This window comes from Chelmon rostratus, chromosome 4 (genome assembly GCF_017976325.1).
Source record: "Chelmon rostratus isolate fCheRos1 chromosome 4, fCheRos1.pri, whole genome shotgun sequence".
Lineage (NCBI taxonomy): Eukaryota > Metazoa > Chordata > Actinopteri > Chaetodontiformes > Chaetodontidae > Chelmon > Chelmon rostratus.
In genome coordinates, this window is record NC_055661.1 from 6448179 (window position 1) to 6474185 (window position 26007).

The following is a 26007-nucleotide window of genomic DNA, read 5'->3' on the forward strand; positions in this document are numbered from 1 at the left end:
TTACATAGGAAATTAGTGTCAGAGGAAGTTACTGTTTTGGACTTGTGAATTAATCACACAGGAGACAGTGAAGGAGGAGTGGACGGCTCTCTCACACTGCTCTCCTGCACTCAAGGTACGCCCGATTTCTGGAGAATACATCAAAGAGTGGAGAAAGAAAGGCGGGGGGCCAGGAGAGCTGGCAGCCTGCAGAGGTGTGCGGTGGGAATGGCAGGTCTGCTGTGTTGAAGGGTGATTAAGAAGGGTGCCCTGACAGAGAGAGGAAGAGCGGAGGAGATAGAGAAAAGACATTGTTCTACAGCACTCATCCCCAACTTTGGACTCATTACAGCTGCTCTGTACAAGTCCTTTGAAATTTCACTTTTCAAACGATTCGCTGAAAGTTGCCAGTGTCTCCTCAGAACGAATCTTTGATTACCATTACAAAAGGCGCAGATAGGAGAGGAGCGAGACACAAAGACAATGGGGGAGCTTACAGTACGTCGTCTTGGCTGGCCATACGTCATTGTAGCAGATGGGCTGTGCAGCTTTTATTTGGTGTCCTTGTTCAGAGCGTTGCTTTGCAATATTCATGTCTCGCTAAGTCAAAGTTATATTGGCCATTTTACTTCGACAAAGTCAAAAAGTCATATGATCATTTGTTATCAGCTTGTAGGAGAGCCACCAGCTGGGTCAGCAGACTGTGCAGAGCGCTGTAAGTCCTTGGCATCGCTGTTTTCTTAATGTGTTCAGACGAGCAAGTCTTCATAGGCCTTATTTGATGTTTTGGTTAAAAAATTCATCACAGTTTGTTACTATGAGCAGAATTTAAGGTCAACACTTGGAAGGTGTTTGAATTAGCTCCAGCATTTCCAGTGAGGCATGTAGGGAGATGATATCTTTTTAATTAATTTTGACTCCTTTTTTTTTTTTTTGTAAGGAAAACATCCCCTTAACTTCCTGTCTGCCTCACTCACTCACTCACTCACTCACTCCCCAGCTCCAACTTACATAAGCGTGCTCATGCAAAATTCAATTCATCATTTACTGGCAGAGTACAGAGTCACAGATGTGACGCCGAAAATTTGAAAATCACTCGGCAGGAAGATTCTCACACGCAGGCACAGAGAAAACACAGTGCCAGAAATCTCCTCCTTCCTAAAGGTGATGTTCTATGAAAATTTGATTTGCGAAGCTGTATAATGTGCAAATGACGCAACGATGCATGCGGGCCTCTTTCTTGTTGGCGTCTCAGTAGAACCCGACCGGAGATTTGTAAATTAGGGAAGCTATGAAAGTTTGATCAGCATTCAATGGCTGGTTAAAGGAATTGGTTAATTCAGGGGAAAAGCAGATTGGACCGGGTTTAGTGGGACAGCTCTGAGAGCATATTATCCCCTGTCACTCACCAAATACACACATGCTGGTATACATAATGTGCTTTAACACACAGACACAGATTTTTCCTGCAGTATATTCTACCCATGAGCAGCAGTTTATTCCAGGAGCTGGCTTGCCCCCTGCTGTGTGCTGGCTCGAGCTGCTTCAACAGCCTCCTCTGCTACCTGGATGCCACAGCATACCTCCCTGCAAAGTCATACAATTATCCAGAAGAGTGAAATGACGTCTTTATTTGGACACATGTTCTTATGACATCGCCCCACAGCCTTGAAAAGGGGAGAAACAGCTTCCATTTGTTGTCAGGATTACCTAATTATTTTATATTCTTCTAATTTAAAATCTTAGGGAAGCTAGTTTTAGGCTTTCTGTTAAGATATGGTTTCCTCCATCTTGTCTACAGGCGTGAATTATGACTTTATGTCAATGTGATCTCTCATTTATGGGAATACAGCAGTCGGAACAGAGGAGCGGGGCTTCAGCGGCGAGCAGCTAAATGGTAAATCAACACTGCCACCCTTAGGCCAAAAGAGAATAGCACACAAACAACACCAAACCCCAGTGCAGAATCCATGATTTTTCTTTACACTGAATATCCAAACCACAGGTTTTCCCCCAAATTGCCCTTTACAGATGAGGTGACACAGCAGTTTTGCAGGTGTGCAAAAAAAATAGGTGACTGTGAAGACGACCTCAGCGGAGATCTGAAATTATTATGGGCTTGTCATATCTTTCAAATGTTGTGAACCCAGTTTCAATAACCGATTCAGAAAAAACAGAAATATTTAACAAATTAACAGCTTCAGCAGTAAAATTGAGCATCAAATGAAAACAGTCAACATGAATATATGAATAATGTGGGCTCCATCTTTACAGCTGTACCAGAACACAGACTCAGAGACAGCGGTTGAATCCATCAACGATTTGATCCCTGTGCTGCCGCGTCTGCTGCTGGAAAGAAAGATTGACAGGGTTGATTTAATAGTCAGAGAAAATATTTGGAGCACATCACTCTGTAATTTTTAGAGCTGAATGCCTGAATGTCAGAGTCACCGCGAGCGTTAGAAGTGTTGGAATCGGGGCAGAGTGTTAGCAGAGTCATGTGGTACCCTCTGTGGACTGACAGTTTTCATTATTCTTTCTCTCTCTCTCCCATCCATTACTCACCGTCTCTCAGCCGTCTCTCTATTTCTCCCTTGCTCTCCCTCCCTCACTCACACACACACACACAGTCCAGAGACATAAACAGATTGTTGCAGCTGACCTGAGGGCATCTTGAGATGCTGAGAGTAATGACACCCGATGCCACATGATCAGCAAGGTGAATGTGTGTGCGTGTGTGTGTTGAGTGCTGAGTGTGATATTCTGCTGAAGAAGCTGCATTTCCTTTTAACATGTAGTGTATTGTTGGTCAGATCTCACATAGTAGAGTAATTATCTGATGGGCCTGTATTTATATTGAGGTATTTGGATGTTAGACTTGGATAGATGTAAAGATGTGTCTCAGTTTCACAATTTAAATAAATAATAACATTAATGACAAAAAAAAATAGCACACAGCAAGAAAAACAGGACATGTATTCTATTGCATTGAGTTATTATATGGTTTTATAGTAATGTACAGTATGTGATCAGATATTATGGTCATCATATAACAATTCTAAATTATTTGGTGTAAATCAGGGTCTGATTTTGATTATATGAGGACAACCTGCCCTAAATGATTGCCACGCATTTGTTTTTTCAGTGTGAAAGTCCATCACATACCCGTGGGTGTGCCTCTGACTACTGCACACTCTTAGCCACTGAACCTTTTGTGTTGGAAACAAACCAGAAGCTTTTCGCACGTCCGCTCAACCTAGTTTGTTAACACAGGGGACCGTGCTCTTGCGCGAGCAGCAAAGTAAACGGAGTGTTTTTAAATGTCAGTGGCAGTCCTGGTGAAACCTGACAGATGGTTAAGTAGATGCAGGAGTTTAACCCACAGCAATTAAAGGAGGCACACTGTGGATTCCCACTCTGTAGCATTTAGTCTTTACTTTGAGTGACAATTTTTGCATTTGTTAAAAGACTTGATTTAAAATTAAAATAACAGTTTGAAGGTCTTGTATGCATCTTATTTCAGACTCTGTATGGTGTCTGTGTTGTGTGTTTGTTTTTTGTTTTTTTTGTTCTGTTTCCCTTGAAAGCAGCACAACAAAATGGCCACTGTATAAAATTAGTTTCATTCCAAAGCAAACTGTTAAAAAAACAAAATGCTAACATTTTTGACACCCGAATGAAACCTGACTTTCTCTGGTCTTGCTTTTCGCTTCGACCTCCATTTAGTCTTTAGCTCAGACCCGGCTCCATTGTGTCGTCCTCTTCCACAGTCCCGGTCAATCCTCCGGAGAGATCCGGGCTAACAGTGGCTGCATCTGTCCGTGCCTTTGACTGCCCTCCACGCTACAAAGCTCCTTCACAGTGTGTGCTGGCAAATCAATAGCTGTATATTCCCTATAGCATACAACTTTGACAGGTGTCCTTCCGCGCGTGCTGTCATACAGGACCTTTTCCCACAACTTCATGAATCCTGAGCTGTGCTGCGCCAAGTCCGCTTTAGCATTCCCCTCAGTGCACCGGGGACAGGATGATCCGCCCATAGCAACACTCCTGTAGGTCAAACCTGCGAGAAAATGTCTTGGCAATGGTCAGGTTAAAGCTTTACTCGGGACTTCAAATTCTCACCTCTGTTGATGCTTTTATATCGACTTTGTTTTTTTTCTGCAAATTCTATCCACATTTTGTAAACCCCAGAGTGAAAAAACAGCCAAAATAAATATTGTTTTTCTACCACTCAACCACAGTATTTTGAACCCAGGGTTATCCAAATTTGGCTTTCATTTTAGGATGGTCCCATTTGTTTTGGGCACGTCATGCAACATCATCCTACCTGACGCTATGTAAACCAACCTTCCTCCCACTCAGGGATGAGCCGTCTAACTTGGGTCAGCTCCAGCTCTTCCGGCTCACGGGGGCCCAGTGTCTCACACCTCTCCCCGCCGCGCTATGTCATCTGCTGGCTCTGGCAGGCTGGCAGTCAGGCTGCTTTTACCGGAGGGAGGCTTTTGCTCTGTGGCAGCTCCTGTGTCACTAACTATAGGCTGCTCCTTCAGTTACAACTGCGGCACTGCAGTCAGCCAGTCAGTGAGATATTTAGCATAAATGAGGAATGCATGAAGTAAATGTATGCTATAGCAAGAAGTGCAGGGAGTTGGACTATTGTTACAGTCGGGGGCTGCCAAAGTGAGTGCTGTATCTCATTCAGCACATTGATGCCCCTCACCAGTGTTTTGGCACCAAGGAGCCTTGTGCACTGAGAGGAGACATTGTTAGCTCTCAGCGGGTCTGTTTATTCATCATAATGAGAAAATGCAGGTGACACTGTCAGACGGCTGAAATGCAGGTGGTGGAGGTTGTGCGCGAGTGTGTTGAGCAATGGTTTTCATTGAAGCCACTCTGATAATGGACTGGAGAATAAAGATGAGTTTACTCACATTCAGAAGCCCTTTTGAGAGGGTTAGCTCTTTTTGCCTCTTGGGTCTTTTGTGGCTCCGAGGCCACGTTTCAACCTTCAAACAGCCCCTGCAGCCCTCACATGTATACACAGTGTTAAGCTCAGGGGCGGATCTACCTGGGTGGCACAGATATATAAAAAGTGTACAAGAGTGAACTCCAGTGTCCAAGTGCCAGTGAATGCAGCAAGAGACTAGGTTCTGGGCACTGGATAAACACCGGATATTGGATAGTAGGCAACACCCAATGTGAGTATATGTAAATGGAAAGGAATGCATATCATTTAATGATGTGTTCTGGACACATTTTAGGTTAGGTGCCACCTTCAGATCTTTTAAATCTATGTAATTTCTTCAGTTGTGGACTTTTCCAAGCGAATACTGTTGTGACTGTTTGTGATGAATATATTTCTGCCACCCCTTAAAGTCCCCATGCACCCCTCTTGTCACCGCATGAATATTTCTCTGGACTCGCCCCTGGTTATGCTGATTGAAAAGACCAAGATTGAAAGGTCCTTTTTTTTTTTTTTCTCTGGGGTCGAAATCACTGAAGCACTTGTGGCTTAATCATATGCTTGGTGAAGATCTGCCACTTTTCAAACACTTGGGCCTCTTTATGTGACCTGCTTGACTTTCTTTTGCAGATTTTATACAATGTGTGAAAGGCATGCAGGCCATTTGGGAATGCATTGAGACAGTTGGTCCAACTGTGGCACATTGATTTGCCTTGAAGAGAGACAACAAAGCAGATCAATGGTCATTTTAGTGATAAGAATAGATTCAGCGTTAGCTTCCTTTTAAAAGTATGCAGCCAGTGTCACCCTCATTAGCAACCATGACATCAAAATCTGTTTAATCTTGCATAAAACCTTTCACATCTTAGACCCCATGCAGGGAGGCTTTTATTACGAGTCCTAGAAGGTCGCAATGCACTCGCACATTAATTACATTCCATATCAAAGATAATAATACACACACCGGTGGGCTGGGTGTGTTGCACCTTATGTTCTGTTCAAGGACAGCCCAACGTGAAGTCAACGTTAGATGGATGGAGATCCGCAGGCGAGCCAAGAGCGCTGGGGCTTCACTTGTTTGTTTTTAGCTTTAGTGTCTGTTTCGTTCGCTGCTTTACCGTGACAATAAGAACAGATGAAAGGAGGGAAAGAATCGGGCGGGGGAACAGTGGAAGATGGGCGCTTTCCATCCACCTCCTTTGCACGTCAGGAGGAGTTTGCAGAGAACACACAGCTAATGGCAGATTTAGTCTTTAATTACAGCGACCGTTTGAAAACACGAGGCCTGTCTCGCTGGCTGTTTCGTCAGATGCCATCACACTCTGTCCTTGGTGATGGTGCAGAGGAGCCCGGCTCTGAAAATAACGCCTTTGGTTTGCTGATCTGCCAGTTGGCTAATTGTAAATAGGCCGCAAAAGACACAGCATGAGCCCTGTCGCGTCATTGTCTTTTTTATTATTGTGTGGGTTGTAAGTAGAAGCTGTGAGCAGCGTGCATGCGGCGGCACTGGCATGTCGCAAATCGTCTTTTCAGCTTCCTCAAAAGGTTGTGTGAGCTTGTGCGCGTACCCGAGTGCGTGCGTGGTGCTTTTGTGCACGCTCAGACGCATCCGAGCTCGTGTGGATGCGCTGTGCATGCAGAATGAGAACAGTGTGTGTACGTGTGGACAAGTGTCATCTCTCTTTTTTTTTTGTCAACAAACACCTGTTTATTCTCTGTTAATTAATTGTTTAACATAGTTTCAATTTGTCAAGCAGTTTGCTCTTGGTGAAATTGGCTCGCTCGCTTGCTGACGCCAGCTAGCACGCCCCCTAATCAGTGTCCAGATGAATTATAAGTGTTGATGTGGCCAGATGTTGCTCTGCCATACATCCACTATAATATAAATAATAAATGGCATCTGCTTATTAAGCATCGTGCAACCACACAGATGAGCAGAAAAGAAAGGAGGTAGCAAGATTATTGTTACGTGAGACTTTGAGATTGCAGAAAACTCATTAAAATCTACACTGGTTTTGCATTAGTATCAGCACTTCTCACAATTAACAATTCATTGCAGCTGTATTTGCGTGTTCTCAGACGGCTGCTGGCTTATCTTTTGAAGTATTTCTAGGTTTCCACGTTCCTCTGCAATAGTGTTGAGATATTGAGTCTGTTGTCATAATAACAGTGAATACTGTGTTGTCCCAGAGAGGGGCACTGCAGCAATGCAAACAGCTCTGAGTGTTAAGCCAGCACTGCATCAATATACAACACATACACAAAATAAATGGATTTTTCTTCAGCATGAGGGATTTAGACTGGAACATCAACAACACTTGAATTGTGAAGACGATCCAGAACCCAGAATCCAAAAAAAAAAAAAAAAAAAAAAAGTTGGGACGTTGTGCAAAACAGAACAGGGAAATTTGCTCATCTTTTTTTGATACACGCTCAATTGAAAACAGTACAAAGACAATACATTTAATGTTTTACCTCATCAACTGACAACTGATTTTTCTAATATATATCTGCTTGTACTGAATTTGATGCAGCAGCACGTTTAAAACAAGTCGGGACAGGAGCAACAAAAGACTGGGGACGATGTGGAGCGCTCCAAAAACACCTGTTTGGATCATTCCACAGTTAAACAGGTTGATGGTAACAGGTGATAGCATCATGATTGGGTATGAAAGGAGCATCCTGGAAAGACTCAGTCAAAGGATGTTACGACATGGACTCAGGGACACTTTGTAAAACCACTGGTGGTAAACACAGTTTGTTTGCATATGGTTGCATTCTGTTGTTACTGATGTTTTACACAGTGTCCTGACTTTTTCATAAACGCTGTGTAACTGTCTATATTAAACAATACATGTTGAATTGAAATGAACATCTGTTAGGTTTGAAGCGACAAACTGCTCCTCTAGCGTGAATATTCTGAGCAAATGCAGAGATGTGAGAGCATTTAAACAGAAGACGACTGCTTCACAGTCCTGCGCAGGGTTTTTCTCCACTCCGTCCTCTGACCAGCCTCATTATCAGGTGCCGCTGACAAGTGTGATGTCCATGTTGACAAAGAAGACGAACCTCTCTGAGTCCATTTCTGAGTCCATTAGCAGCTGCATCCCTCCGTCAGTCAGAGTTGGTCAGTCTTTTGCATCGGCTGCAGCTGTTAAGGTGTCATCCTTTAATGGCACGGTGGCAAATACCACACACTTCGAGTTGGCTCTTTTAATATGTATACTCCAACCTATTCATGTGAGTCACACTTTAGAAAATGCTTTTGATAGCGACGCATGTGTCTTTGTGATTGTATTTTACTATAATTTCCTTTGACTTCAGTCTACTGCAAGGCATACTGTGCAGCTTTGAAATACCAATACATTCATCTTAACTCAATGCTAGACTCTAGTGGCACAGAAAAAACGGATATTATTATGTGTTTCAACCATATATACAGTTTTTTGTTTGTTTTATTCATCTGAAGTTATTCAGTCCAGATGGTTAGTGTCTCAAAGATTCATCCACATCAGTAATGAGTGCTGAGCATGCTATTAACGACAGCTTTGTTGCCCAGGGGAATCCTGCCCACTGTAGTTTGCATAGCGCTTCAAAACTAATCGCTGTATCAAGAACGAGAAAAACACTCTGCACAAGTGCGAGTGAGATAAAAAACAGGACATTTTCTGATGTGATTTTGTCTTTAAAAATGCAACACAACCCCATGTCGCGTGTGTTCCTTAAAGGATGAGGCTTTTTCAGCTCGGTCACAAAGGATCAAACATTCCCCTTTGTTCTTCAATTAGAAATGAATACGCCAAAGTTCAAACTGTGTTCATCTGCTTGTTAAAAAAACATGAAACCACTTTCACCATCATGCATTCCCATCAGGACTGCCACGGGCCTTTCAGTTTGTAGTAGGTTTACAGGTCTTAAAGGACACTTTAATGGATGCCGGCAGCTTTAAAGTGACATATTTTCACAATAGAGATCAACAGGCTGTGTGTAGATATAATATGTGTGCCTTGAACGTAATGCAAACTAATACAAGACCACGAAATAGGGTTTCAAAGATGATTATAGCTTTATATCAACACTTGTATCACAGTGGATTGTATTAGATTGCAATAATGTTCATGACATTGTATATATGACTGATTATCAGTTTAAAATCATATTTATTCATTTTTCTTTTCATCTGGTGAAAAAAAAAAACATGTTGCCACACAATTTGCCCACTCACAGCAGCAACAGCCGTATACCAGTCAGTAGAGAATGGCAGTATATGTGCGTGTGTGTATGTGCATCCACAGTTTGTGTGCATGAGTATTTGTGCACAAAGGATCTGGGTTCTTGCTACAATATTGAAGCTGTCTCCACGCCACTTAGTATATATAAATGCACCTTCTTTTCTCTCTTCTGGCCTTTACAGAATTTAGTGCATGCAGGAGCAATTGTGCAGAGACATATTTTGTCAACACTTATTTGCCATTTGTGATCAATCAGTATAAATCAGGAATTTGAGCCAAGGAAATGCTGTTCACCGTGGCTGAAAGGCACCATGTTACCTGTACAACAATAAATCACTATATTATACACCACTGTGTCAGTGAAAAGCATAGCAATTGTTTGATTATGCTGATACACAACAGTGATGGCTGTGATATAGAATGCATTTTGACAGCTGAAAGAGGAGGAATAAAAAGAGGTTTAAGCATTTTGCTGTTTAAGTTTCAGTATCAGCTATCTGAAAAGACGAGTGTGAACGGAAACCTGTTTGACACGTAATCAGCATTTTTATCCTATATTGCTGTGGACATGGCATGAGTGCAAACCAGAAAGCCTTTTATGAAAGCCATAAATCTGAGCAGCTGGCTCAGTAATTCTTGAGTCGCTGGTATTGATCAACAACCTTATGAATCCCCTGAACATATATCATGATCTTTTTTGTTAGGAGATGACATCAAATCTTATTTATTGTACTTTTAGGGTTATCTGAGATGATGGTATACGAGCAATAAGAGATCAGACAGTTTCTTTATGACTTTAAATTTTTTTTTTTTTTTTTTCTCCATGCGAGATGCACCCGCTCGGCTCGATAATTCCTGGGAAAATCTGCAGAAGAAGAAAAACAGAAAACACTGGCATGAGATGATACACTTCCATTGACCAGCAGAGAATCAGCATATTATTGATGCTTCTTGTGTCAGTGTGTGAACTGCACAACAAGCATCTCTTCAGCTTAGAAACGAAAGCCAAGGTCGTTACCCCCCGATTTTGTGCGTTTTCCTCTCATATTACAGTACAAAGAAAAGCACGGCACCGGTGACAAAGCATACAGATCAGATTAAGATTAAAGGTAAGACATGACACCTGAATGTCAGAAGAGACAAGACGTCACATTACTACAGGGGAGATTTAACATGTTATCAAAGGGGGGAACCCAGTCGAGGTACAGATAACATCAAACCATGTGAAACACAGTGAGAAGTGTGCTTTAAAATATGCAGCGAGGCATTGTATAGTACAGGTTTTCTGAGCAAATTCAATATTAATTATTAAAAGTGCAAAATTTGACCTTTTCTTTCCCGCTTCGACTGCTAGATTAGCTTGATCAACTCCATTGGCTCTCAGGTAACTTACATAACATAACATACATACATGCATCCATTATATATTATATAATGGTTATAAGCTGTTGAGTGGAATTGATTTTCTAAATGCTAAATATTTGCTTGTTTGTAAGGATTTCATCGCCCAGGTGCTGAAAAGGACGTGGGGTGCTCAGAAAATAATTGTTTTTCATGGCTTCAGAGTTACTTGAAGTTCTCACTTTTTTAGTAAAAAGAAGATATGGCACACAGCACCTTTGATATAAATTGAGTTTTTAATTGAATTTGACCAAACAATATTCAGCCAAATAGCTTTAAGTCTAGTACAAGTGCCTTTACCCTTTTCCTGTCAACTGTGCACACATGGTGTCAGACAAGCAGCTATCATCAGACAATTTAAACGATTATATCTCTACTGCAAAAACACACGTAGGCCCTGGATTTTCATTCTCTACCCGCCTGCTTCTGACCATCAGAGAACGGTGCATTGCTCACATAACGTACAGCCTAACGTGCACAAGCCCACGCACACACCACACATCCTAGGGTACACATGTGGCACAAACACGCAGCCAGGGATTGGACTTGGAACAGAATGACTGGTAATCATTTTTAGATGTTTCTATATTTAAAAATTAGAAGATAAACGCTTGAGGGGGCTTAACTTGGGCTTCACAGATTTGTGATGTGGCTGTAGCACTCCATAGCCCACTGGCTGATCACAAGCCATAATCAACCACACCTTACACCGACTTTCAGGCTCAGCCTTGACCTACACTGCTGCACTTGTAGCACATTGATGGTTTTCCTGTGTATGGGACATACCTCCAAATAAAATGGTAGCTAATCCGCCACCTTGTTTACAACCTGCGTGATAGTGTTTCCTGCCCTGTTGGCCTTGTTTTAAGCAATGTTGCCATGAAATCTCAGCGGTTTGAGTCGTTGTTTGAGTATGAAGTTGGGATTCTGGCTATAAAGCTTGATTAGCTTTTAGCAAGTTGCAACAGCAATTACACCAACATTCACACACAGACAGACACACACACACTCACACTCAATGATCTAATGAGGTTACATGGGACAAGCTTGCATGAATTAGTTGTTACACTGAAAGGTTGAGGAGCACGTGGGTCAAATGTTAATTACAAATTGCCTCAGTTCATAGAGAATAAAGATTGTAATTAATCCTTGACGGGACAAATTCATAGTAATTTACTGCACTAATGTACCTGTGTGGTCCACAAACAGTGTCTCACACATTTCTCAAGAGCATAATTACAAAAGTTATTCACCCCATTTTAATGTTAAAGCCAAAAGGTGAAAAAACATTTAAGCCTGACATCATCTATGACTGCATCCAGGTTGGGCATGACCTTACATGGGTAAGATTACGTTTTTGACATTAAAAGCAGAGATGCACCTTAAATGAAGTATAAAAAGGTCCTGAGTGAAAAAAGAAGTCCTAGAAATAAACATCACTTTAGTTCCTCTTGATTTATAGTGCCATCATTGCATCAAATAATAACTGTTTCTGAGGCGTCTGTTAGTGTGCAGGGATCCACAAAGTCCACTGTCAATCCAAACATGCACAATATGATACACACCGAAAGAAAGTATATCAAAACAGCTTTGAAAGCTGTTTGAACAGATATCAGGAAGATAGCAGCATCTGAAGATGACGACTTTCATCTCAGTGCTATATTTGCACAGCTTTCTGGCACCAAGCATTGTATCATCCACTCGGTATCTTTCCTTTTCGCCTGTTCTTTCCTTGCTGGGCACTTTCACAGCCTCGGCTCTAGAAACTCTTTATCTGGATCTGCACCATTGACAGTGAATGGAACATTAATTTTTTTTTTTTTTTTGGGGGGGTGGGTTACAAAGTTAGTCTGAGCTCTTACACCCAAGTGACCTTTCTCTTCTCAGTTCAGCAAAAGAGAAATAGTTCCTTCCCATATCCTCCTCATGAAATGCCCTGGAGACTATCACAGTGTCGACTGTGTGGGTCTCCCATACAAGGTCAACGACTGCTGTTTCAGAAGGTGTCTCTTTCTCGTCTGGAGCCGGGACACTGGCTCGTAGATGGCCACAAGTCCAGGCTGTTGACTCCAGACAAGATCACATTTAATACACTGCATCATATCCAATCACCCTTAGAGAAACATGCTGTAGTTGGAGAGAGAAAGCCTTGCCTTACAGCTGTATGGTGTAGCTGGAAGGGAGCTAAAAATTAGCTCCCCTCCAGCTACACCCATGACCTTCAAAGTCGCAGCTTCACAGTGTAAGAGCATAATGACTGTAATTATTACAAGGCAAGACATCATTGCAAAATGACTAATGTGACCATTAGAGCTAACAACGCGTACAGTGCTCCTCAAAGCAGGCCTACGCAGGCATCAACAAAGTCTCACAATGCAGCCACACAGCTAATTAATATATAGCAGAGTCAATGGGTACAAGAGAACCAGCTTCATCCCGGCCAGCGTTAATTGAAAGGGTTCTTTTTTTTTTTTCTTTTTTTTTTTTCCGTGCTGGCCCTCTCAAGGTGACGGAGCATGTTGTGGTTAGATTAAATATTTATTGAGGGGTGTCATTACATTGCCATTATCATTTAGATCAGTTCATTAAACAACAAGATACACCAATGATGAGACAATTACGGTTGTTAAATAAAACAGGATGAAAAGAGATTAAAAAAAAAAAATAAGACTGCTGCACCCACACATACTCAAACAGCAATGCAGATGTGCGTTATGTACACAAACATGTTCTGCTCACTTCGTAAGGTCACTGAGCTGGGTCCCATGGTGATCGTTGAGCAGTAGTTCTTGACTATGCTTGCAAAAACAATGACTCTGGTAACCATTAACCCCGTCTGGGAAGTCCAGGCAGCGCAACAAATGCACACTTGTTATGTCAGAGCCTTACGTTTGCTGATATTCAACAGCTATTGAAGGTACCCTCTTGGTGATACACTGGGTTTGCACGCTGTGTGACTCACATATGGTTTGATGCATTATTTACAGATTCTTTTAACCTTGAAAATTGCCGCTGCGTTCTCTGTGTGATTGCCTGCTAACTTGGGACGGTGGTGCTCGCAGAATTTCAATGTTGCTGACAGATTTAGCATCAGTGTTATGGCAGTGACTCATCCAAGTCATGTGAAGTGTTGGAGTCATGGGCGCTTTAGCTTCTTTGTCTGAGCATTCATTCATACGTGTCTTTCTCCAAACATAGCTAAAATTTGGCTGGGCAAAAATATCACATCTGCAGTAATCATCTGGAGTCAGTCAGTATCATTCAGACTGCAGTAGCCTCAATAAAATGAAACATATTTCTACGAATGGAAAAAAAATACCTATATCGTACATACATACAGCAAAACCCAGATGGCCCACTTTGTTCTTTGTGGTTATCGAAAGGCATTCTGGGAAACAGCAGATCACTCATGTTCACCACAGGTAAGCCAGGTCTGATGAAAAGTAAGCACACCGGAGGAGTAAATTACAGGTCACGGCTGGAGTTATTCTATCTTTTTATCATTACCAAGAATTCCCCTGAAGAGACTTGATCTAGCTTTTGCCTCCGTGCCATAGAAACCCTGTGTCGTTCCAAACCTCAAACACCTGAAAAACTCAATGAAGTCTGAGGAGATGAAAAATAAAAGAAAGAAAGTAAATAGCAAAGTCATATCATGGATGGTTTAAGTCTCTCCAACAGAATTGTTGATAGTAATAAATTGAGAAAATGTCAGCCTTATCCTTTAGACAAAAAGTAACTGCTGAATGCACATCACATATCGATGAATTACGGCACTGTAAAGGTACGAGCGTGTGATATTTCTTGGAAAGCAACACCTACAGTGGATACTGTTTTCTCCTTGAGTGCCTCTGGCTCACGGGTAGATGTCATGTTCTCTCTGCAGCTGTGCGTTTGATGTCTTGCAGTTATAAATGAAAAGGTGGCATTCACTGGCAGATTATTCAGAGGCAGGTTTCTTCAGTCAGGGCATGAGCAGGGGTGAATGCACAAAAAAAAAAAAAAAGCAATGATCTACAGTTGTGGCCCTTAGAAAAAGAGTCTGAAAGATGCCCGCTGCCGTGTGTGACAGGTGTTTAATGTGAATGATTGCTTAGCCACGTCCAATGGATCCTCCGTAAGGGCCCTATTTTTAGAAAAGTACTTCTAAATGTCCAGCAGCTTGATGTACATCTCCTACACAGTGAGGGAACAGAGCACTTTATCTTGATAAGTGCAGCTATTTGATGGAAGTTGCAAAATGTAGCACATACGTACATTTGCTTGGCACAGGCGGAATATATGAGACCTTACAGATGCCTCACAAATAGAAGGATGTCTGAGAGGTAAGGCGGATTCTTTATAACCAAAGCAAGTGAAACATGCTGTGGGATATATGGTGTAATCAGCTGGTGGGGTCAGGCTTTTATTTCTGTCTTAAATTAATTCTGTTTTTAGCAGAATTTTATCCTTTATTATGGCTTTCTTAGCATTACTTTCTTTTTAATATTGTATTGTGGACGTAGGATACATACATTGCTCTGGTGTTCATGGACGTCAGGTAGACCAGTAAATGCATTGGTTGAATATAATGAGCAATGACAAAGCAACCAATTACAAACAAGCAGTACTTCAAATGTTGCACTTTCCAAACTGACTTCTGAACCTTGAGAGTGACGACATTGAGGAATGTCAGGATATTTTGGGAAAGTACGAACACTTTGACCAGTCCTCGCTTTCCAATTTAAGTTGTGAGACCTTGAGAGTCAGGACAACGTGGGAGCGTTCAGACTGTTTTAGAATGTGAGGATATTTTAGCCTGTTGTCACTCTCCAAATTGCAGACCTTGACAGGAAGGACACTGGGGACTGCAAGGACTTTATTGGAACAGCGGGACATTTTGAACGGTGCTAAAATCTCAAATTCAAATTCCAGTAAGTGAAGATGATTGCAAGTATATTTTTAAAAAGTGAAAACGCTGTGGAAAATGAGGACATTTTGGTCAGCTGGTCCCCAATTTCTAATCCAGAGTCCTAGAATTTAAGAGCAAGAGAATTTGTTTTGCAAAAAAAGCATTAACATTGTGGTCCTCACTTTCCAATTTAGATTTCAGACATTGAGGGTAAGGACATTGTGGATTATGAGCACATGTTAGCTCAGCCCCACTTTCCAATTTGAGTCTTAGAATTGAAGAGCAAGGGTTTTTCCAAAAATAAGGGGCACTGTGGAAAGTGGGGGCATTTCTGCCACTCCTTACCTTTTCAGAGGGCTGTTTGGAGGCGAAGACTTGGTTATAGGATTCAGGTCAGAAATAGATTAGAGTAAAAGTTGCGACATGTGATAGTTAAGGCTGGAGTTAGGGGTGACAGAATATATTACGTTAGTGTAAATTGGGGTGGATGTTACTGTGCTTTCACCTTCAGAAGTATCTGCATTACCTTCAAACACTAACAACACATTCAAGGACAGCTGAAGCAGGCCCAATGTTAAATTATTATTATTCCAGTGTATGTAGAATTTGCATCAAAATAACTTTGCATAATTACTGCATTCCAGGGCCAATTACAGAAAATGATGCATATGTTTAAGTATCTTGTAGCTGAAACTTTGTGAAAATACACAGGCATTTCCATGCAGGCTTTGAATCCAAAAGCACAGATGAAGACCACACTGTAAAAATATTCAGAAACTACAGAAGCCTTGATTACTTTTACTCATAGAGGTACAAATGAGAAAAATGAAAAGCATGCACATTAAAAAAGGGACACATTCTTCGCCTGTTGAACAATAAACAACAACAAAAAAGAAACACATAACCATATTCAGAATGTGCTGCAGTCACTTGAGGAACCACACATGTTGAGCACACAGAGGCTGTCGCTGACTCAAGCATTTATCTGGACAGATTGGTGATTTTATGGCCATATTCAAGGTGATATTTTAGCTCGGTGATATCAGTCCAGGCTTCCATAACACCGGACAAGATTGGGTTTTCATTTTAATGACCCATCACAGTGAGTGCCCACGATGAGTGAGCAGGAAAAAATGAACACTGTACACTTGAATACGCAGCTATATTTTTTGTTGTGTGAAGGTCACAACTTGTCCTTTGAAAAAAAAAAAAAAAAAAAAAATCTAACAGCTTCCCAAAAAGCTTTTTGAGGTCACCGCAAAGTGGAGAAGGTGATCTTGACACATTTTACACATTCCTCAAAAGCTGCAAGCGCAGAGGGAGACTAGATATCATTTGTCCAGAGCGAGAAGTGCTCAGGAGTGTTTCTCTGCGAAAGACTGGCGGGCAGGGAGTCTTTCATGCTCTGGCCGGGCTCCTTCTGATTTAGATATGTGGTCATCGGAGGCTCCTCTGACCCAAATGGCTTTCCAGAGGCGTTCTGGGTGTGAAGATGTGAGCCCGACCAGGTAAAGAGGATCTGTAATTGGAGTAACTTTAACAAGGCTGTTACTTTGCCATAAATCATGACAAGTGAAAGTCCTGTGCCCTCTATTCAGTGCCCTGAAATAGTGCTGGAGGAAAAATTAACTGTGCTCCACTAGAACTTTCCTCTTCAATCCAGTGGGGGTTTATCGGATTTTATCCTGCTGGGCTTACAGTGCGGTGTGTGCTCTGTGGTAAAACCCTCTCTTTTCATATATAAAAGAAAAGAGCACAATTATGCCGGTAGAGCATAACGAGATTTAAAGAAAAAGTTAAATAGGCTCCATGACTTTTTTTATTTGGCGTACACTCATTTAATTCAAACGTCGCCTCCAGTTGGCTCTTTAAGCACCCTGACGGTGCCTGACTGCCTCCTAATGTAGACATTGTTAAAACTTTTATTTTGGCTGAGTGCTTAAATTTAAGAACGTTGCGTCTGGAAACATCTGTCACATGGCGCAGGCAGTTTCAGAGAGTATCATCAATATACAGCAATTATTTCTGATTGTCTCTTCGTATTGAACGGTTGTGAAACCCCATCCAATAAGAGCAGCTTCTGATTTGGCGAAATCCTCAAAGCTCCTACACTCAGCTGCTTTCTCTCTTTGAAATAAGAGCCGTCTGACAGTATGAGTCCAACATGTTTACATGCACACACATGCTCCCAGTTTTCTCTCCTATTGCGTTTGAATGTATTTTTTATTATCTATTCATTCAGATATTATTTTCATCATTGCTTCTGTCAGACTTTCATTTCAATGAGTAGCTCATAATTGCATGATTTGTTTGCTCACACTGGTCCAAAAACAGTTTTCACATGCCGCAGACTCCAAGTTTGTGTGAGTGCTCAAGCTTGTTTATTCAGCTTTCTTACGCCCACTCTGAAACCAGGACATGATGCTTGCATAAGGAAACATAGCCACTCATACCAGACAGTGTGGACATAAACACACTCAATGTGTATATTCTGCCCATAAGGACGATGATGCATTATTTATGTGCGAACGGCAGCAGCGATTGCAGGGCGTAAGGTCGCAAAAGGTGTCGGAAAAGGTCTGCAGAAACTGGAATAACACGACAACACGCAGGGACTGTGCGAGGTGAGACGTGATGGAAACAGGGCCCCACCTGCCTTTCGCTGCTATAAAAACTCATTTAGTCTGAAGAGAAGTTAGAGGAGCAGCTTGTCTGTGCATGTATCTCAGTGATCCATCTTCTCGCAATTATGAATTGTTTACGCAGGGAAATTAATTGAAGTGTCACCATGAATGTTTGGTGTCAGGCTGGTCTGGAGGCTGACAAAATAATGCAATCTAATACTGAGGAGTGTACCCGTGACAACATACACTGTAGATATGGCAATATAGAGAAGGAAAAACACACGAAACATCCTTAGAAGACAAAAATACATCTGGGCAAAAGGAGCAATAATGATTGAGCCGTGCAATGCCTCCACATGTAAAGTATAGCGTTACATTAAAATGTATTAATAGTAACATAATGACGGAGTGCAATACTGTCACTGACAGGTGTGGGTGAGAGATCCAGATTGAAGTGCGAGTGCAGCGCTGTGAGTGGAGCATTAGAGTTCAGTTTACTTTCAAAAACACCTCTTATTTGCATAATTTGGGAGCAGCCTCCTCATGCCGGCCTGCAAAGCATCCGCAAATACGATTCTGAGTGAATCATAACTCGGGACCCTTGTGGATGGAGTCAGCTGCCAGCCGGAGACATCTGAGCCCCAGGAGCCTCATTTATCGAAACACATTCAAACCAGTTGAGATTTATATATGACTACAATGCTGCATAGGTAGAAATGTAATTATTTTGTGAACTTTGAAGCAGAAACTTCCAGCGAGTTCCTTGGCTTGATGAGCTAACCTTTGTGTTGCCAGAGCTCAGGTTTGTTTATCATCTCAATACCATCTGCACTAATTACTCCAGGCACCGACTGACGGTGCTGCAAACATACCTGTAAAGGTGGTTTATATTGCTCATTATATATATATACACTAAATCTTTGTAGCCATGTGTTGCAGTTCTGTACACGAGTAGCTGAGAAACAAACGCAGCAGCTTCCTCCAACAATGACATGGCAGAGATCTGTGAGAGCTAATGCTGAAAGACTACCCCTTTCACACTCTGTTAGTCTGATTATGCATTTTAATAGGGTTGATGGTGAAATTAGTTCTATGAAGATATAGTAATTGTAATCACAGAGGCTCATTAATTAATTGGTTTAACAAGGATGCTTGAACACTGCTCAGTCATGATGTTCAGTGTTTCTGTTTTCATGAGAGGAAATAATGACGAATGGATGATGGCTGAGCCACAAACAGGTGTTCAGCCTTGATGCATAGGCAGAAAGAAGATGTTTCGTAAAATGTAGCTAGATGGACACACGCGTAGGTAAAGTTCCGGGTGTGAGCCTCTTGGAAAACAGAAATTCATCATTTGGCAATAGTTAGTGAAAACTGTCTCAGTACTCGCAGTGACTTTCCACACATTTCCATGGACGCACTAATTGTGAATCAGTTTTCTCTTCTCTTTCTAATTAAAAATTAATTTCTGGAGGTGGGGCCATTTAGCCTCGGCTGTTGTTGCAATGGAAAAGCCAAAGGCACAAATTAAAGCTGTAGTAAATATAAAAAGCTTAATTGCTGCACAATTGGGAGTAAGACACTTCACCATTGTGCAGCATAGGCTTGAATTTTCTGTCTTGTCTATCTTACATGTCATATGCATGTTCAGAGTCAAGCAATCTGAGAGGCAAGCCCCTCGTGCCTCCACCACACGTGTTCTGTGAATGAAATTGAGAAAATGCAAATTGGATTTCACCATGCAAAATTCAGCCAATTCTAATACAATGAATGAATGAATGAATGTATGCCTTCTGAACGTAAGGTCGGGGTTTTTTCGTCAGTGTTTTCTAACTGAGCCCTGGCAGAGGGGTTGGATCTGGCTCATCCGTTTTCAGAATGGCAGCCGGGTCACCAACTTTCTCATATTACAGCTTAACAGTACACCAGAATATGTTTCTAAAAAAATACTTTAGGTGAGAAAAAGGCAATGATGTAACAGAATTTTTCCCGTTTTAGCAATCACTGTCTGTCAGTCACTGCCTAGTTTGCCAGTTTGACATGATTTTTGCGAGCCTGATGCGTAACGCTGGACAGACTCATTTGCATAAGGTTAAGGACTCGTGATTATGCAAATTCAGATAGGGGACTGGTCCCTAAACTCGCCGTGCCGTATCCTCCATGCACTGCATGGCCGGATCCATAGAAAATTAATAGGATCCATCAACTTGACATCTGTCAGTGGATCCAGTGTGTCTTCACCTAAACTCAGACTGCTCAGTGCTCATTAACTCTCACCTCTCAGAACAAAGACTGGGGATTTTGTCCCTCTGCCCCCCCTCTTACAGTGTAACTGCACTGTGAAGGACTTGCTTCACAGCCAGTGGAGAGGAGTGGGATAATGGCAACTCTCTCAACATATACAGCAGTACTGTATTAGGATAGACTTGAAAATGAAATGAAACTATTCTTCAACATGAGCGTCAACAATGAAAGAGTGAAAACCATTTACAGCGTCCATTCGTCCCATTCAGGACTCCATTCTGTAACTAAGACCCGAGTTGCTGCAAATCCTTTCCTCAGTGTAGCATCTAGATCTTGTCCAGATTCGTCCTCAGTGTTTACCATCTCCTGGCAGTGCCCAACACCATCCTAATCCTTTCTGACCTGCCCTGTATTTCAACAGCACAGTTAATAACCATCACAGTAAATGCAGAAACCCTCTCTTAGTCCGAGCAGATATTCTGACCAGCTCCATTCTGTTTCTTCTCCGGTTGTTTTTCGCTCCCACCGTTTCCTCATTTCTCTTCATTATCTTAGCTGCTTCAACTTATGACAAACCCTTTTCTGCTTCGATCTGATTCACTTTCACATCCTTACTTCTTTTTGGACACTTTGCTGACCCAGCATTTTTTTCCCCTAATACTGCAGACACTTTGCTTGCTCTTCATTGTCTTCACATTCCCTGTAGCCACTGTCCTTTCCAGATCTCCCACATCTTATGACAAACCAACAAGTCCATGTCCATAGTCCTGGCAACAGAAATGATGATCAGCCCACTTCTTATAACCCTGACCAATCAAACATCTCCAAGTTTTCCCCCTCCAAACTTCCCGACCTGATATGGATCCTTAAAAATCCTGTCTGTTTGTGTCACTGCTAACATCCCCACCAGATAAACTTCTTTACTTATTGACTGACTTGGATCATTCAAGCTACTTTCTGTCCACAGTCTCCCCTCCTGGCCCCACCCTAATTGGGCTAAATCACTGCATGGGTTAGGCCAGAGGAGAAAATCCCAACTGAAAACGGATCCTAAGAGGAACCAAACAAACATCTGAAACATAGCAAACAATATTTCAAGGTGAGAGACAATTAATAAACCCTCACCACCAAGGATAAATTTATGCTTAACTAGCCAACAGTTAAGGGTTTCTCTTCAGCCTGGATTGCCAATGACCAATCAAACATCATAGAAAACATTCCCAAGGTTAACACACACTGTACAGGCCAGCATACAAACCTGGTTAAAGAAAACCTGTTTAATGTTGTCTCTTATTGATGAAATTAGAAATAAACCAACTAACTGATGGCGTGACTGAGCCTGGTGACGGTGATTGCTGTAGGACATGTGGGGAGTCTGGACACATGAAAAGGTACAGAGAGGGAACCTTTTCGCACGCATATGTAAAAATCAACATTAAACAGATAATTTAGGGTCATTTTTTGAATCCTTTTGAGGGATTTAGCTTCATTCCCTGGCAACTAGGGTAAAAGATTCATTGATTGAATGATGATTAATTTGCTAAAATATTAATCAGTTCACATTATCTGTGCAAAAGGAAATGACTGTGCTGTGTACAGTACCTTGGTACAAATAGAAGCCAGCGAATCCCTCACCCCCTGAGCCTGCCTGCAGACCATAAAGCTGCATCTCTAGACCGGTTTAATGAGGCATCACGTGTCGAAAGATGAGGGCTTTATTTCAGGAGCAATAAAAAGAAGAAGAAGAAAAAAAGAAAAATCTCATATCCCTCCACACTTTCCAAGTCGAACCTTTGAAATGCTAAGACCTTTCTTTTCCTCATCTTATTATTTCCTCTTAGGTCACAGCGAGCGCAGATTTCACCAGAAAGAATTGCCTGTAATTGCAATCATGATTTCACAACAACTTACCCTATAATTTTTGCCCTTTTTTGGGGAGCAAGACACATTATAGACATCAAGTGTTAAAGTTCGCCTGGCCCAAGATAGATAAATAATTAGCAACTCAGTGGGAAGTAGCACCAAATACAGCAATTACCTTATCCAATACCTTGATTATCACTGAAAGGTTCCTGCAGGTTCAGAGGGAGCGCTGCTGCTGAGAACTGCCCCATTTGCTATTCATTGACTTCTTTGATTTAGGCACTGGTCCGGAGCTCATTAAAAAAGACCATTATAGATTGAAAAGGGAATGTAACATCTCCACTCTATATGGGCTGGTTTGAAATCTTAAAAGTCTTCATTTACCTTCACAAATCTATGTATGTGCTGTCAGAAAAAAGTACATTAAATAAATCTAGCAACTTTTCCATGTCCTAATAATGCAGGCAGCCTTTTTTTTTCTTTGAAGTTTTATTCATGCGCTTTCCACTTAGGATCTCTTGAAGTGTGCCGTGACACAAACTGAGATACCTTGGAGAGGCATAGAAAATGGCCTTTACTTCCCCACTTGGAATTAATGATTTACTTTTTTCAGATGTTAATCATAAAATGGCCTGGAAGCATATGGCTGCTATTGTCACCAACTCCTTGGTGGTTTGGCGTGATTTTGAGCATTTTTTTAACCAATAAATTGAAAGTGTCATGATAGGTTCCCCTGTGGTGCAGCCTCCTGACGGGCTCCGTGCCTTTCACTTACTCAGGGCAGAACACGGGATTAACGTTCTCGATGACATTGTCAGCAGTGAAGGTTTTTGTACAGTTCAAGACTTAAAGGGATCTTACTCTAATTCCAGGGTCCTTGTGGTTTTTACATTTAAAACTTGGAACTGCCATGAGATCTTATGGAGCACTTTGGGATTCCTCTCTAGCTTCACGCCCCCAGGTAACACTACTTTTTACAGAAACTGGTCTCCTGTATCTGTACAACTTTAATCTCACAAATTTCATACTGGTCCAGAAGCAGAAATTGTATGCTCTTGGTTTGGACTTGAAGTGATCTCAAGTATGGCATGGAAACGGACATCTGTCCACACCAACCTCCTTCACTCCATAACAACATCCCCTGATTTCCTCCTTTGATTTTGTCATAATAACTCTGCAAGAGGAGTTTGTCACTTTACTTTGCCCCAAGACCCACACTTTAGCTATTGAGAATCTACAGTAAGTGTACATTCGTGCCTCACCAGGTAATAGGACAGTGTGTCCCACGTCTGGAAAATGCTAACACGCATACACCGTTCCTGAAACCTGCTTCACACCTGTCTGAGAGCCAAGTGCACCCTACAATTTGCACATTTACTGCACAACACCAGTCCAGTTGTTTGCAGTAATGCTCCCATACGCTGGTTTTATGACCAGCATCAATAAACAGACATTAAGAAGTTAAGGTTTATGACCCATTCAAGGTGAAAATTCAGGTCAAACATTTATAGCAGAACTTCCACAGATGATTATTACTTAATAGAGAAATCTAGCCTTCTTAATGATAATGATAATACTTTTGAATATCTGGCATTGCCTATGTAGGAATTAAATATCACATTTCTTAAGGTACATTCTTTTCCTCAGGGATTTTGAGGATTTCTTTCCTTTTTTTTCAGACTGAAACCATTAAAATAATATAATGTTCTATTTTATATACAGTGGGTACATGTGCTTTGAGGCAACTCACTTAAATTGCTTTAATTAGTCCCTTTAGCCCATGAATGTGTTTGCTTTCTGTCTGATTGGGAGTTTAAAGCTAGTGGATTCTACTTATTTGTTCTTTATGTGGAAATAAAATGAAAGCACCGGTTGAGCCATGTGTTTGCCTGATTGACGAGATCGCACCATTATGTCCCGGAGTGCTCTGAAGAACTACCACATGCTTGCAGTCTTAACAGGCGCTTCTGGCAGTTTCCGGATATCACACAAGGAGGCACTTGACTTGCAAATACCGCACTGGGACAGAGCCAGTGCTCCAGCTGCCTGCTCCTCCATTGGCTAAACGTGCCACACGTTCGCACGTTCAACAGTCACCGTCACTTATGCTGACTTACGCCACCTGAGCTGTGATCCTGCAGGACATTTTCACCAAGTTGGATCTCTGTCGGCTGCTCAGCTGCAGCTTGGATCCTGGCGAAAGATAAATCCTCCCACTCATCATTCTCAGTTTGGCTGCTTTGGCTTTTTGTGCTTTCAGTAATGGCCTGAACATGTGACCACTGCCATCACCCAAGGAGAGAGGGTTTTCACTTTAGTGTTTGTGTGTCGTGAGGAGTGCTTTAGTATGATCCACCGATGAGGTGTTCAGGAGTCTAGAAGAAATTTTGTGAAAGTTCAAAGTTTTGGACATTAGCTTGTGTTTGAGGAGATGTTGGTGTTTTTTGTAATGTTTTTGTTCTGGCATAATTTTCCTGCACCAGGCACACAATCACCACCAAATTTGACAACGGAACAAGGCGATGTCACCTTGCAGCAGTGTTAAACCACTTGGATGCCAAGAATATCATGTACTTGATTTCCCAAGTTGAAAATAGGACCTCACAAGGGTTTACGTCCCCTCAGTGCCTAAAGGAAAGAAAGTGTGGGAGCTTACCTCACGCATCAGGTATATATAGCACCGTTCGTTTGTCAGCTTTTCCCAACTCATCGCAAATGCTCAGAGCCATGGTGCTCTGCTTCAGACCTGTAGCATGTGTTTGAGCCACAGCTTGAGCAGTTTGAAAGTGTGAGATGGTTAACTACAGCAACAGGGATTCTTACTTCCTATCACTTATTTGCCCAAAAGGGACCTTCTGAAAGAAAGTTTTAATGTTTCACACCAGCGAGGTACAAGAATAGAGAAGACACAGAACATGTGTTCATTATAAACGTGTGACATTTGGTAGTGGTGGCGCTTTCAGTTCGTCACCTCGCTCTGGTCCTGTACACACACACATTTTCTGCTGCTGACAAGGAATGAACCCGTCAAAAAAGTTCAAAAGGAGCAAACTGTTGTGGAAGTTTTAGTCTAACGTGTGAGCCTGAAAGCTGTCTCTTCATTGTGCTGCGGAACGCTACGGGGCCCAGCACGCCGAAGCCTTACCTTGGTGGGATTCATCAAAGAGAGCAGCGAGCGGCTTTTCCCTGCTGCATCATCGTGAGACATGCCTTGCGGGACACTTCCATTTCCTCTACCAGACCCGAATGCAACGTGACAGGCTGCAGGATCAAAGACAGGCCCAGCTTGATGCCTTGCACAAGGTGCCACGACATACACAGCTAATAACAACAGGATTCAGACAAATGGCTGACGGAGGGTTGGTAAAGAGAGTTTAATTAGCTAAGTGTATGCAGATCTGTCTCTTCCCCGCGATCTATTAATAGGATCACCTGTGGAACAAATTGAAAGGTCGCAGGAATCGCTCCGTTTTCGAGCTAAAGGAGACTGCAGGAAATGCTCTGAGTCGATTCAGCGGGCTAGGATTAATATTTGTTCCAGCCGTTGTCGAGAATAATTCCAACAATACAATCTGCACTTGTCAGTTCGTTTGAAGACAGTCTTGTGGCATTAACGTCTGTTTCTGTTGAAACATTTCTGCAGTGCACCCGTCAGGTCTGTTCTTCCCCATAGTTTGTAGTATTAAATGATAGCCCATAAAAGTCTGTTATAAACACAGGCTGCATTTTGTCTTTATATTAATGTGCCTCCGTCTCACAGTAAACAAGTCCTTCAGTAAGCCTCCATAATGAGCTCCTCTTTTTATT